This window comes from Marmota monax, unplaced genomic scaffold (genome assembly GCF_021218885.2).
Source record: "Marmota monax isolate L192 unplaced genomic scaffold, Marmota_monax_Labrador192_F-V1.1 WCK01_AAM20220418_F8-fsc00029, whole genome shotgun sequence".
Lineage (NCBI taxonomy): Eukaryota > Metazoa > Chordata > Mammalia > Rodentia > Sciuridae > Marmota > Marmota monax.
This window is the reverse complement of record NW_026693024.1, coordinates 3,096,453-3,106,657: the sequence shown is the minus strand read 5'-3', so window position 1 is coordinate 3,106,657 and position 10,205 is coordinate 3,096,453. Positions and strand designations below refer to the sequence as shown.

Below are 10,205 nucleotides of genomic sequence, written 5' to 3'. Positions count from 1 at the left end.
TTAAAGAGGTGTGCATCTCTATCTTCATTTTGTATCTATTTCCTTTATTGACCTTTGGATCAGATTCTTTCCCATTCACACATGTAGGCATATTAATCCTTTAAAAAAATCCTCCTCTTTAAGTTGCAAAACCTCCTACTTCAAGGTTGAAGACTGCAAATTCAAAAAATTAAGGCCTTTCTTTTTTTATGACCTTTATAAAATATATAAATGTTACCACATATAATTTTATAAAAATGAATTAGGGATGCATGCTAAAAAATAGTAACAATGGGTACTTTTTAATATCAAAGTATCTTCTGTTTTTTAAAGGTTAATATGTGCATTACAGGAATAATAAAAACACAAGCAAAGAACAAAGTCATCCAGTCACAAGCACCTTAGTTGGACATGTCTCTCAGGTTGTGTATATACATACAAAACATCCCTTTTTGTGTTATTCAGAATAGAGTTTGTTTCATGCTTTTCCACACATCATGAATAAAGTCACCAATTCAAAATCCCAAAGCTACATGAGTATTTTTGAAAACCAAGAATACACTGCACCAACTCAATCTGTTAGAAAAAAATTGTAATACGTTCTTGGGTACAAAAATTTCACCGAGGACAGAAATGGCAACAGGCCTTTAGATAGATATATTGATAGAGTTACAACTAAAAGAATGCATTCCTTTAGTGCTCAAATAAAAATGAGACAAAGCAACAGAATACACTAAGCTTCTTTCTAGGAGGGATCATTACCAGATTTCTACTACTGAAATATCAGCAAGAATACATCTTCCCAGTGCATTAAAGTATTCCTCTGACACAGCCAGAAGATGCACACACACACCATTGTCCACATCAAAACATTAATCCTTGGGCAGGCACAGTGGCACAGTGTGTAATCCCAGCAGTTCAGGAGGCTGAGGCAGAGTTCAAAGTCAGCCTCAGCAAAAGGGAAGCACTGAGAAATTCAATGATACCCTGTCTATAAATAAAATACAGAACAGGGCTAGGGCTGTGTTTCAGTGGTCAAGTTCCTCTGAGTTCAATATATAGTATCAAAAAACATTAATCCTTGAGCACTTGCTGCCAGCTTGTCCTGGGTGTTTCCTGCTACCCCTGTGCTGCCAGTCTGATGAAAAAGCCCTGCTACACATTGTCCAAAGACAAAACAATTCCAAGTCCAAGATGCACCTTTTCGGTCAATTATAACAAAAAGAATTTTACACATTGGCCAATTCATTAGGTCTACTATTTATAATACACTGTAACCTCAGGATATCTAGAAAGCATAGATGTTGTGAAATAAAGTATGAATTCTGTACACAATAAACACAAGTACTTTACCAAATATATATAGACCTATATATATTTGAATATAGAGATCTATGGTTATAATCTCAAATGATCTTCCATATATGGAGAGAATAGCAAAGAGCACTTCCCCTTACATTTCCTCTTCTCCCTCTTAGTTCAGTGACTAAGTTCAGGACTACACCTAGTTCCAAGAGGTGGATTAACAAAGGGCATTTCCAGAAGACAGTTCTTCCTAAAACTTAAAAATGAATATTTATATAGAGGGCTTTTTTTTTTTTGCTACTTCTAACAAACTTTAAGCATTAGGACTTATCCTTTAATGCCTAGCAATATTAACTAAAATACACACAGAACACTGGCTACCTAATTCAGCTAATCTAAGGGGCACAGGTTGATTTTCTATGTATGCTTTCTCCTTCCCCCACCATCAACTGGTGAATTTTCAACAAACTCTCCAAGACATCAAGTTCAACAATTCCATTCCCCTGAAAGGCACCAATTCCAATGTACTAATAAAAAATACACAAAGGCATTATTTTAACCCTTTACTTTCACCATGTGAAAAAAGACTAGCTGTTTCCAACAAGGACTTAAGTTTCCATGCACACATACAGTAGCATAACAAAGGCTAGACTTTGAAGCAAAAATCTCCTGTTTTTAAAGGTTAGATGTTAAAAGTGTCTTCCAAACAGGAACATTCTGGCCTAGAACCCTTCCCCTTTTCATCTTTAATCAACCCAAGGGTCAGATACATACATCTGTAAAGCTTCACTTCCTAAATGGTTTTAAGAACAGTCTTTCCTATGGATTTTAACACAGTGTACTCAATGTGTTTACTTACTCTACTTTCCTTATATGCTGGTAAACTCTTAAACATCTAGATAGTCTAGATGTAAATTAGGGCTCACTTGTCCTTATATACACAATTTACACAGTAAACAACACCCACAGACATCAGGGACAATGGTCAATATTGCTTCACAGAAAATACATTGGTATAGAGCCCTTTGCATTTTCTTATCCTTCTTCACCCTAAAACAGCACAAATATAATATGCAGTGCTCAGAGAAGTGTTTTGATCATTCCATTTCCAAAAGAAAGTTATCTCCTCATGACTTTTAACAAAAAGATCTCTACAAAATGCTTTATTTACAACCTCTACTTTTTTAATGTTTATTAATATTAACTTTTTTAGTTGTACTCGGAAACAATACTCTTATTTCACTTATTTATTTTTATGTGGTACTGAGGATCGAACCCAGGGTCTCTCACATGCGAGACAAGTGCTCTATCGCTGAATCACAACCCCAGCCCACTATTTCCACGTTTAACATATTTTGTGCTCTTCTGAACATCTACAAAGACAAGATGTTTCAAATAAGTTTGTCCACTATGTATATAGTAGTGTTGAATAAATTGTGCACATGTAACAATGGTTATATAGGACAATGTCTTCTAAGTCAGATTGTTCTGGCCTAGAATTCTTCATTTCTTCCTCTTCTTTCTCCTTTGTCACATGTGATATATGCACAGTATGTAACATCACTCAGAGGTGAAGATACAATTTCACTTCCAATAGTTATTTTCAGAAAATACCTTCCTATAAATTTTAACACAAAGTGTACACAATGTGTTAGTTTAATGTCTCTAGTTTTGTCAAACACTGGCAACCTCTTTCCCATCTAGAGTCTCACTATTATAAAATTAGGACTCCTTTGTCCAGGGTATACACAATATATACTGTAGAGCAAAGTTAAATGAAATGCACCTGCCAGGGCAAGGGATGAGATGAAACTTTCTAGCACATTCTAACAAGACAGCTTGTGCAGCTTCTTTCCTCCCACCTCCCTCAGCCCAGTGAACAAGTACAGACAGTAAACTCTTCAGAGGTAGTTTAACAATTCCAAACACAGTTTATAAAAGCTATTTTCAAAAACTTTCATTCTAATACTTCTACTTTTAAATGTATTAAGCACTTCTAAATATATAGAAAAACTAGATACTCCTCCTAAGAACATTTCCTTGATGGACACAGCACTGGTAAATAAAATTGCACATGGAGTAATGGTTATAATCTGAGGTATCTTCTTGTATGACTATTTTGTCCTTGAACCTTTCCCTTCTCACTTCTTTCTCTCTATTTTCAGTTCAGTGGACAATACAGGCATATGTAAGGCCTAAAGATGGTTGAACATTTTTTTGTCCAAAAGTAATTTTCAGAGGACAAGCTTCCTTGTGAATTGCAACACAAAATGTATGAACTGTGCTCATTTAACTAACAACTTGGTCATACACTGGCAACGACTTTATACATACAGACTAGATATTGCAAATCTGGACTCATTTGTCCACTATATAAACTATGTACACAGCTAAACAAAAAGCACACATCATAAAGCAAACTGATGTCTGAAAATGTCCACGTGTGAACACACTAACATATTACCTTTTGCAATTGTTCCCTCTCACCTCCTCCACATCACTGAATAGGTAAAGACAGTACTATACTGCTCACAGAGGTGGTTTAAGAGTTCCATTCCCAAAAGACTATTTCATATGAAGTTTAGCAAAAAGATATTTCAACATGATATTTTACTACCTCTACGTTTAACATACATTGCACACCTCTAAACATCTAGCAGAATAGATTTTGGAGTAGAAACTCAATTTGTCCACTTTGTCCACTATGCACAGGAAAGTCTGGAATAAACTGCATACATGTAGCAATAGTTCTAATTTGAAAATGTCTTCAAAATATGAGCCTTCTGGCCACTCACCCACCCAATGGGCTACAATATTCAAAGTTAGAGAAGATAATCCTTCCAAGAATTTTAACACAAAGCATACAAAATTTGTTTACTAATTTGATTTTTGTCATACATTGGCAACCTTTTTAACATCTAGAAAAATGAGATGTAGATTAGGACTCATTTGTTCTTTCTGTACACAAAGTAAAACAAAACGCATAGACACAGGAAACAACTCTGGCCTCCTCATAAGCACATTGGCAGGGTGCTCCTGAGGACAAGCACGCTACTGTGTCCTACTCAACAGGGGGTTTGGCTATTGCCCTCTCCCCCCAAAAAATTTTTTCTTAAGATTTTTAATTAAAAGATATGTACCAAATGTGTTATGTTTTACCACTTCTACTTTTAACGCAATTTGGGCATCTGAGAAAAGTCTAGATGTTTTTTAAAGTACTTAGCATTGTTAACTATATAAGCAGTATTGAGGAATAACATGTGCACACAATACAATGTTTGCCGTACCAATGTGTTTTGCTTATAACCAGTCTGGCACAGGACCTCCTCCTCCTTCTCAGGGTTAAAGTATTCTCCATGTCCTCTATCCCACTGACCCAATGTGGACACGTGTGGCTCCTAGAGGTGGTCTAACAACTCCATTTTAAAGTCACTCCTGAAAACATTCCGCAGTTTTTGAAACAAATGGCCATTTATAAGACGTTATTTTCTTGCTCTGTCATATCTCGGCAACCTCCTGACATCTGGAATGTCCAGACGTAGCAAAGCTTTTAAAAGCTTGGGGGCAACTTGTGAGTAGCCTTTTCCCATTATATACACAGGCCTCCTACAAAGGGGCCACTAACTCTTCCCAAAGGGAGTGGGCATCTCCCATTGGCCACTGTACGTTTCCCTGTCCTTTAGGGTAGAAGGAAGAGGCACCGACCAAGGGTCGCCTAAGAGCTCCACCAACCTTCCTCAGGGTCTTCACTCACCTTCCAGGGCAGTTAAGGCCTTTGCCTTGTGCGACAAGGTGCAGTCCCTGGGAGCCAGCACAGAGTGGTCACCAAGGGCCCTGGTCTGCCCAGCTCTCCTGCCTAGTGCGTGGCAGAGCTCACGGGGGTCCACTCACCTTCTTGGCCCTCAAAACCTCTGGCCGCCCTCCAGGAATTCAGAACCATCCACCTCATGCCAAGACTCTCATATGATGCCCCTCACGCCACGCCCATCATGCCACGCCCATCACGCCACGCCTCTCAGGCCCCATCTGCCACCACCCAAAGTCTCCAAGCTCTTAGAAGCCGCTTTTGCTGGGAAGGGCAGGATTGTGCCAGAAGGCCTGAAGTCCACTGGGTGCTGGGTCCCACGGGTCTTTGCCACCATCAGGTCATCCAGATGGGGGTGAGTCTCGAAGCTCTTTCAAGGACTGAGCCACCCAGTGCAGGCCTGAGGAAAGTCCTCTTGAGAGACTTTAAATAAAAATGAAATAATATAAAGGAAAGAAAAGAAAAAATTTCCATCACTTGTTGAAACTCCAATTTTACAAGGATGGGGAGCAAATCTTAGACACCTAGGCCTCTGGGGGACTGTTCATAGCCAAACCACAGATAGAGGTATACTAGGTGGCAAACTGTTCTTTTTTCAGTAGTTTGATTTTAATTTCATGCTTTCAGGAGACACATACAATACAGATGATTCTTAAACTGAATTTAAAGTGGGCCATGTAGACATGTGCACACCAGGTCACAGACTTGTCCCAAGTGGGGAAAAACTGAGTATGGTTACTTTGTGTCCCTGTGAAATTCCCAATGACCCATCTTGCCATTATGAGCCCTGAGCAATAGGTCCCTGTGTGGTTTCCAGCTGAGCTCAAGTCTATCCACCTAAAAGCAATGGAAGAGTATTTATGTACATTGAATCATCAGATTTGTGGTAACATATTGATGCTTAAATAGTTTTGGAATTTGGAAAATCTCAAGATTTCAGAGAGAGAATGCTCAAACTATAGTACTGGCTAAATACCATTTGTCTTCAGTGAGCCTGTGTATGTAGAGTGTCTCATAGTGGAATTGTTGGTCAGAACAAATATTGATGAGGCCTATGAGAGAATTCCAAATACATCAGAATACTTTCCTTTATGCTGAAGCAACAGCCCAGTGTGGAGCCAATAATTAATGAACATGAATCTTGGAAGAGAAGGTAGGGGTTGAGCAAGTCTGTTTTCCAAACATTAATGGACATTTGAATCCCTATGGGCTTAGTTGTGCCCCCCAGCATTCATATGTTGAAGTCTAGTTTGTAGTACCTCAGGAAGTGACTGTATTTGGACATAAGGTCTTTAGAGAGGTGATTAAGTTTAAATAACGTCAGCAGGATGGATTCTCATCCAGTATAACTTCTGTCTTTTTAAGGAGAGAAAATTGGACATAGAACAATAGAAAGGGAAGACCATGTATAGACACATCAGGAAGGCTACAAGCCTAGGAGAGAAGCATGGAAAAGATCCTACCTCACAGCCTTTAGAAGGAACCCTGTGAACACCTTGATCTCAGACTTCCAGCCTCAAGAACTTTGAGAAGAGAAAATTTTGTTACCTAAGCCAGCATCTAGTCTGTGCTGCTTTGTTGTGGCAACCCTAGGAAACTTAACCATGATTCTCCTGGGCTTTTGTGAAAATGCAAGTTCTCATTTGGTAGGTCTGGGGTTTAGCCTGAGTTTTTTCACTGCACAGGATGCTAAAATAGGGGCTCTCTGATTTACCTGGTTTCTCCTATGAGATCAACAGTCTTTGCCACAAGACAAATATGAGATCTGCCATAGCTACTTAAGAGAATTAGGAGAGGCTGAGGATAGAGTTAGTGTCTGGGAAGCTGTCACTGTAACGCTGTATGTGTGAAGGCCCAGGTGATGAGGAGAAGGGAAGGTACAAGTGGAAGCCTTCTCTCTCTCTTTCTTCCTTCTGTATGAGTGGAATGAATGTAAATCTCAGAGGACTTTAAGACAGCTCCCTGGCAGGCAGTTGGCCTGTTGTGTGGTGGCAAACAGGGATACTGAAGCAGTGACCTTTGCTATTTCTTCTGTTCCATCCCCAGAAGCATGCCTCCATTCCTGTTCAGAGGATCGCTCATCTCTTCCTCTTCAACAGGCAGGTATTTGATCTGCCTATTCAACAAGCAGATATTTGTCTCTCCTCTCCAACTAGTTTTCCACTTACAGTGACATGTGCTACATCACTGCACATTGTGTATATGTGGGTATATACATTACATGGATATAATATAAATATAACCAATGGGTTTGAATTTTTTGAAATTAAAAGATAAACATCTGAAACAAGTTTAGAGCAAGTAATTCTTTTAAAAAATCCATGATGCTAACAGGCATTCTTACTGCTGTTTTACTATTTCCCATAAGATTACAGGGAATGGAGAGACACAAATATTTGCAGAGAATCTTGGTGTGTTTATAAGAAAAAAAGTCTATAGACTGTGTGACAGCTCACCATCCACTTGTATAGGAGCCTGGAGTTGGGTAATCAGTGTGTGCAGGAGGAGATGTGGTGTTGTCTGGACCTGACTTTTTCCAGATAGAAAAAAAACACATGTGACAATTTCAGAGTCTAGAAAAATCCAGAAAAGATGACTAAATAAAGTTCAATTTTTCCTTTGTTGGATAAAGAGAAAAGTATAAACTCAAAGTTTATCTTTACCGTTTAGGAATGACTGGCGCTTTTGGGGAAACCAGGGCTGACTATGTTGGAATGTGGACTTAGATATCACAGTGAACAGAAGGTCCAGGGGAAGCAGAACAGGACAAGATTTGGTGCTGGCCACCTTTCCTTTTCTCCACTGGGCAAATCCCATGGTGGGTTCTCTTCTCCATGTAGAGGTATGACTCCTATTCATAAGTCCTTCTCCCTTCTGAATACCTTGCATTAATTTAAATTTTAGAGGTTCAAATTCATGCAGCAGGTGGTTTGTAAATGTCAATACTGAGCATTATGTAAGGTGTAAATCAAAGAAGGTTTGGCCCATTTGGAGCATTTGGGTACTTCTGAGTGGCTCTGACAATTCCTACATACCACACCTCCCAGGCTATGCCCAATAATGTGGGCATTCTCAGGAGCTTCTCAGGGATTCCTGGAGCAGCAGGGCCTCTGATGAGATGCTTATAAACACATTAGGTATAATTACACTACAACTATGTTTGTTTGAAGTTGATAGGGAACAGAGAGATGTGAGCAGTGGGATCATGACGTTAAGGGAATAATTCTATTATGTGTGTGCATGGTACCAACTTCCAAGTGCTTTATTTTTTAAAAAGCAATTTGCCTCCAGTTTTGTCTGGCCTAAGTTGTCAGAATATGTCACATTCCTCAGAATACTATCTGTTTTCTGTAGGAGAAATACAGGCAGGAAATGCTAATAAAGGTTCCCTGAAGGGGAATATTTGTGATCCTTATAAAGACCAGTTTGCAAAACTCAGGGAGATAAGGATCATTCCCCCTAACCATGACTTCTGTACTAAAGTGACCTCGAGTTGTCATGGTGGGGACTTTAAAATCTGATGTCATCCTGTTTTCAGTGAAAACTCAAGAGGTGGAACTGGGTGGGATTTTTTAAACTTCCTTGGGATGGCAAGAGAAGAGTGCCACCCTTCTTTCCTGAGAGGAACCCCCTCACAAGACAGTGTATTCTTTTCCCTTTTTCTGTCCCTTCTAATGAACTCACACCTGTTACTCTGAGAGACATGTCTTAAATCTTTCTGGCACAATTGTAAGAGTTGGGGTTTGAAGAGGGGACTCTGAGACTCCCTCAGCCTCTCAGCAAGCCAGTGCCCTATAACAACATCTTCCAAAAAGAGTTCCTGTTAATCCTCACATGGTGCTGGTGATAGTTTCACATTTCTGTTTTTAATTAATGACTTGTTATCCTAGCTTTGCAGCTACTCCTTCTCATTGCTCATTAGGAACTGTGGCCATCTTCTCTAACTTCTACTTTTTCTTCACCATTCTTGACAAATCTCTTTGTAGTGATTATCATGTCATTTATTAGTTTTGCAGGAGTTGATATGAATTTGAAGTTGCCCATCCCATGACTCCAAGTGACATGGAAGCAAATGAATGAGGCCCCCCGACCTAGAAAGCCAAGTGAAATATAGTCTGTATCATACCCAGAAAAATCCACGTCCAAAGAGTGTTAATCTCCTAAAAGCAGAGAAAATAACAGGCACAACATGGCCTCTTTTTTCCAAGGCAGCCTTTTTGTTCCCCACAAAATTCTCAAATGGCCTTCAAACAAATATAACAAAAATGGGTCCCTTCCACCAAAATATTGCCTGAAGTCATCTTCTGGATTCAGGACTATAAATTCAAATTCAAATGGATTATGAAAATGATTTCCACCATGTCCTTCTTTACCACATTTGACATACATGTCTCATTTTTAGCATCTGAAAAATTCCTCGTGTGTCTCAGTCACTTGTTGGAATTTGCTCTCTGGGTCCTCTTTATTCTCAGGGTTTTTATCTGGATGCCACACATTAGTGCCAGTTTCTGACATGCCTTCTGGATCCCCTTGGGTGAGTCATGTCTCTGCACACCTGGAACTTCCTACCAACACATTGTTTTAACAAATAGTTGGCACATATTTGAAGTCTCTGGCGCAGGCAGCAGGAAGGACAAAAGGGAGCAGTGGACCTCCTAGCTCTCTTCATGGCTCCTCCACTTTCCTCTCTGTTCCTCCTTATTTTTCATCATCTATAAATTACTTATAGACAGCTTGGATGATTACAATGATCTGTATTAGGTGCTAGACCGTAATAAATATGCTAAATATTTTCTCATATCCTTTCTATTTTAAAAGATATATTGCTGAAAATGGTGTTGTGGAGATAAAAGTTGGGTACATTTTGAAGCTTCTCCCAAGCTGGTCTCCAAAATGTTGTGCCAATTTTCACTCCCATGGACACTACCATTCACACTACTAACAGGGGCCTGACTTATTTTTTATGAACTGAGCTGCACAGTGTCTTCTCTGGCTCTTATTTTGGACTCACAGTTCACAACCTGGTATACAAGCCATTTATAATACAGCTTTCACTCAAAATGTACCAAGCTAGACCATGTCCCCCCTTAGACCACATTCATTTTAGGGGACACAC

At 39.4% G+C, this 10,205-nt stretch overlaps 1 pseudogene; it reads right to left on the bottom strand.

Annotated features, from left to right (window-relative positions):
* Positions 1–9,007: 9,007 nt before the first annotated feature.
* Positions 9,008–10,205, bottom strand: part of LOC124098528 (dnaJ homolog subfamily B member 6-like) — a 62,532-nt pseudogene continuing 61,334 nt past the window's right edge.